This window comes from Onychomys torridus, chromosome 5 (assembly GCF_903995425.1).
Source record: "Onychomys torridus chromosome 5, mOncTor1.1, whole genome shotgun sequence".
Taxonomy (NCBI): domain Eukaryota; kingdom Metazoa; phylum Chordata; class Mammalia; order Rodentia; family Cricetidae; genus Onychomys; species Onychomys torridus.
The window spans coordinates 74,052,010-74,057,953 of NC_050447.1; positions in this window are offsets into that span (position 1 = coordinate 74,052,010).

Genomic DNA, 5,944 nt, shown 5'->3' on the forward strand with positions numbered 1-5,944 from the left:
ACTCTGCCTAGCCTCCCAGGCAGGCTCCATCCTGTGTCATGGTACTTATGCTCAGCAGGCATCCCCTAACATATTCTTTCTCTCTCACAATAAGTGAGAATCTATTGTGCTCCACTGCAGTTATACTTCTGAGGGTGAATAATGGAAACTGGCTGAGAAGAACATGTCCGAGGTCATGGATGTTGTCACGACTTGATTTTGACTGAAGGAAAACAAAAGTAAACAACAACAAAAAAAAATAGTTAAACTGAACCTTCCTGTTCCAGTGCACCTGCTGATGGGATGAAGCCAGCCTCCCAAAGAAGCAGGAAAGCAGGGCATTGCTTGCTGGAGACCTGGTCTATTTAGAGAAGGCAGTGTCCTTAAGATGAGAATACAAACAGTCTGCACTCCTAGGAGAGGCACCCTGGGCTGCAGGGGCTGAACATACCCCTAGCCAATGTCCTTTAGTGTGGGGAAATAAACCTTAGGCTGTCATTTACCTTTTAAAATGCAAATGGAATGTAGGAGAAGTTTTGAGAGGCCAAGTGGAGACCCTAAGCCAGGAGGGGGCTTAACCCCCTCACCACCACATCTTTAAATGATCTATTCACTATATCCAGCCCAGTGTTCTTGCCCCCAAGATGGATTATCTGCTTCACAAGACCGGAATTCCCCACATGCAAATCTGCAAATTCCTGATGCTTCTCTGTCTTCCTTATGTTAAACCTCTCCACATTCCTAATCATACTGAAATGTGAGTGTGTGGTGTGCGTGTGCGTGTGCATGTGTGTGTGCAATATACATATAAGAGGGCAAAATCAAACAAAGCAGGGATGTAGTTATAAAGGTCAAGGTCCAGGACTCCAGGCTACAAGCTGAGATTTAACCACGGGACTAAATCTTCTACCCCACACAGTAGAGTGCAGTGCAGTCCCTGTAGAATCAGAAGGAAATGCAGCTGAAAGTCTCGCAGTGCCGAAGACTCTCTAGGGAAAGCCAGAATATGGGAGACAAGCATAACTTAGGAGATGCTCTGACTGCAGAGATGGTAGGGAGTATACAAAGCATGACTCCTGGCCAGATAATCACAAAACCCTGCTAAAGGCCTATTCATGTCACATCCTTTTATCCAGTAGGACATGACGACTCTCATCAGAAAATGGCGAGACAGTCAACAAGACAAGAGAACATAGGTAGAAAGACAGCACAAGCATCATCACCAGACTCAAGAGGGAAAGAGATGTTGGAGTTATCAGACTGGAGACGTAAACAGGTGGGGTTAATAGGATGAAGCTTATGGTGCAGAAATGGACCATCTTTAAAGCAGAGAGGAGATACCATTAAAGGTGGAGGTGCACGCCTTTAATCCCAGCACTCAGGAGGCAGAGGCAGAGGCAGGTAGATCTCTGAGTTTGAGGCCAGCCTGATCTACAGAGTGAGTTCCAGGACAGCCAGGGCTACACAGAGGAATAAAAGATAAATAAATAAAAATTAAAAAGAAAAAAGAAAAAAGCAGAGAAGAATAATGTAAGCAGAGAAGACACTGTGAAGAATAAATAACTAGACGTGGAGGTTAGAGGTCGTGGAGGTTAGGTACGCTCCTAGACTATGACCAGCTTTAAGGAAGGAGCGATAGAAACATCACATGAGTTCAAGTCCAGCCTGGTTTACATAGTAGTAGAACAGTCAGCGTTCAGTGTGTAACTCTTTCTCAAAAATTAGAGGAGGGGGCGATGTGGTTATAAATCCTGAAGAGAGAAGTCAGAAATGTGAAGAATACCTTGGGTGATTCTTTAAATCAACAAACATGCCCAACTAAAGAACCAGTCAACTTGAAGGAGCGTTCCTGAAAACATCCAGACCTGAGTACAGAGAAAACTGGAAAACACAGGACAGAATGTTCCAGAGCTGTGGATCAATTAGGGAGGATGTGACATATAGGTAAAATCAGGTGATGCAGGGGAGGGGAGAAAGGGAAGGGATGCAGAGGTGTTTAGAAATAATAACACACCAAGCCATGTACTCAGGAAGTTCAGAGAGCATCAAATGGGATGAATAACAATATAAAAATCTATACCTGGATAGGCTATTTTCAAGCTGCAGGAAACATAGACAGAAAATACATGAAAAAAAGCCAGAGCAAACTTTTAAAAAATCTATATAAGAATAACAACAACAAAAAAAAATAGGATAGGAATTATTATCAGATTCTCTTCCAGATCCATGTGAGATAATGGATGGGCCAGGCCTTAACTCAGTGTGGAGTGAGTACTTAGAATGTACGAGACCCCAGCCAGTGGTAAGAAAGAATTAAGTAAAATATTTTATTATTTTAATGTAATGAGACAAGGTTTCCTTACAGCCCTGGTTGGCCTACAATTCCCTGTATAGACCAGGCTGGCCTTGAACTCACAGACATCTGCCTGCAAAGACATGCACCACCATGCCCCATGCTATATATTATGTTTTAAAATATAAGAACCCTCAACATATACTGCATCATCAACGAAACTGTCCTCAGAAGTAAAGGAGAAATAAAAATTTCCAAAACAGGCATTGAGAGGATTCATTTACCATATACTGTTCCTGTAAGAAATCTTCAAAGAGATTTTCAGGAAGAAAATGCTTTTGGCCAGAACCTGCATCTCCATCAACAATGAAAAATGTAGCAATGAAATGAATGAAAACACAGTGAAATCTTGTATTTTTGTACTTTTCATTAACCTTCGACATCTACTCAAATGATTCACCAAGCTTCCATCTAAATAAAAAAATATACAAGAGATTAAATCAATGTTACTAGGTTTTACCAAAACTTGAGGGCAATGAAATGTTTTCAGTTGGTAAAAGAATTAATAGACTCTGAGCTAGTCATCTGATTGAGTATAGTTGAGCAGAATGAGTGGATGAGTTATCAGGGTTAGGGAGATAGGTTAATTGATAAAGTGCTGTGTAAATATGACTGCCTCAGTTCAGATCTCCAACATCCATGTGCATGTCAGGTGAATGTGGAAGTACACCTGTCATCCCAGTATTCAAGAGAGAAATAAGGGATACCTGATAAGCTAGTCCCAAATATAAAAACGGCTAAATTAATGAACTCTGGGTTCAAGTGACTCTCAATAAATATGGTACAACTTAATGTTGGTAAAATCCTTTGCAGAGACCTGTAACATGAATCTTAAAAGGTCTTATAAAAAAATGCTGGGCAGTGGTGGCACACGCCTTTAATCCCAGAACTCGGGAGGCAGAGCCAGGCAGATCTTTGTGAGTTCAAGGCCAGCTTGGTCTACCAAGCGAGATCCGGGAAAGGCGCAAAGCTACACAGAGAAACCCTGTCTCGAAAAACAAAACAAAACAAAACAAAAACATGGAGCCAAATATTGGGGTGAAAGCTGAAAGATCAGGAAGCGAGGCTAACCAGCTTCTACCTCTACAGAATCCTCAGTCTAAAGAGAGTGAGTTCCTGTTTCCTCAGGCCTTACATACCTTTCTCTGCTGGGATTAAAGGCATGTGCCACTACTGCCTGGCTCTGTTTCCAGTATGGCCTTGAACTCACAGAGATCCAGATGGATCTCTGCCTCCAGAGTGATAGGATTAAGGGTGTGTGCCACCACTGCCTGACCTCGATGTCTAATCTAGTGGCTGGCTCTGTCCTCTGATCCTCTGGCAAGCTTTATCACCACAGAGACCATGTGAGTAAAGTATTTCTGGTTATAATTTTGATGTTTTTGCAAAGAAGTGTGTGTAAAGGCATATGTAGTAGTTGAATTTAAATAATAAGTACTAGTAAAGATTATTTATTGAATGTTTGTAAGGTGCTCACTAGTGCTTTATCCTTGTTATCTCATTGGTTACTTAAGTCCCTCACAAAATACTTTCGAAATGTGCGGCTTGAGTCAGAACAGTTCAGAGACTTTACAAGGACAACACAATAAGGGTAAGGCAGTGCCAATATAATTCTGTTGTCCCAAATGTCTTCTGCCCGACACCAGGTCAGAGTGAAGGGAACAAAGAAGACAACAAAGATCGTTTCTCTGATCTTTCAGCTTTCACCCCAATATTTGGCTTCAGGTTTTTTATTATAAGACCTTTTAAGGTTCATGTTAGAGGTCTCTGCAAAGGATTTTACCAACATTAAGTTGTACCATATTTATTGAGAGTCACTTGAACCAGAGTTCATTAATTTAGCCATTTTTATATTTGGGACCAGCTTATCAGGTATCCCTTATCTCTCTCTTGAATACTGGGATGACAGGTGTACTTCCACATTCACCTGACATGTACATAGATGTTGGAGATCTGAAATGAGGCTGTCATATTTACAGAGCAAACAGTTTGTATCTGCTTCCTAGAAGTGTACAAGTTACTTTAGTATGGGAAGGTCCCCCAGATGAGGAGGCTATTAAAGAGAAGGGAGCTGGGAAACTTCTAAGACACCAAACGTCTGAGAACAGATATTGCTGTAAGAGGGACAGACTGGAGAATGAAAATGTTTTTGCCCTACAAAGATGCAAACTTTGTTCTACATATAGTTCAGGAAAGGGAAGCATTTTCCCATGTATTTTTGGAGCTGTTTGGGGTTTGCCAACTGTATGTGAGTATGCTCTTCTGAAATATTCACACTACTGTGCTAGCACTCAACAGAAACTCCAGAATTAACTCTTGCTTGTCTTTGCCCCAGAATTAACTTTTTCATGTGAACATATGAATAAAGTAACAAATATGCCAGATGCCATACATCTTTGTTGTCTCGATAATGAATGCAAAATTAAGATAAACTATCTAGAAAACAAATCAGGTCACATAATTCTCCTAATCAAAACATCTTGTTTTTTCTATTGCCTTCCAGACATACACTTGTTGATTTATATGAAATCAGGACCGCGTGAGAGTGGCCTTCCAGGTTCTCCTGTGGCATGTCCATCATCTTCCTTGTGTCTTGTGCTCCCACAAAACTGCACACCTGTGTGTTTCCTTTGCACACCTGCGGCTTCTCACCTCTGTGCATTTATTTGTCAAGGAGTCTTTTTGTCAGACATGATTTAGACACATCTTCCTCTGGAAGTTCTCTGAATTCTGTAGGTTTCACCAAATATGGTAGGTGCATCTCACATGAGGACCTCCATCATGCCTTCCTTGCTCTGCCATGTATTACTTTTTATACAGAGAACACATGGAACTACTGATACCCTCTGGTTGCCAGCATGTTATTAATGTGGGAATCCAATAAAGTTTCTCAACATTGTATCATAAAATAGGTTTTGCTCCATATGGTTCTGCCTGCCTACATGCTGATTACCACTTGTTTAAGGGAGAGCTTCTTGGTGTCTTATATTTGGTATGTGAGATGTGTTATATGTACTTTCAACATATAATATCTTCAATTTAAGTAACCCAATTAAGTCGAGAAGAATCTGTAGTCTATTTACCAGTACTATACTTCATTTATCAGTCCCAACCTTCATAGATTGGAAGCAGCAAGAGAATATGAGTTTTAAAGTGTACCTGTAGTTGTTTGTTTTCTTTTAATCTTTGCTCTTTTGGCTCTTTGAGGGGCCTGCCACCCAGCTCTCCAAATAAATCACACACAGAGTCTTATTCTTTTTTATGAATGCCCAGCTTTAGCTTGGCTTGTTGATAGCTAGCTTTTCTTAAATTATCCCATCTACCTTTTGCCTCTGGGCTTTTTCCTTTTCTTACTTCTGTAAATCTTATTTTCACTCTTACTGTGTAGCTGGCTGTGTAGCTGGGTGGCTGGTTCCTTCTTTTCTAGCTACTTGATCTCTCTTGCTCTTTTACCTTTTCCTCCCAGATTTCTCTTTCTATTTATTCTTTCTGCCTGCTAGCCCTTCTTATCCTTTCTCATGCCTTACTTTTGGCCATTCAGCTCTTTATTAGAGCAATCAGATATTTTAAACAGGCAAAGAATCACAGCTTCACAGAGTTAAACAAATGCAA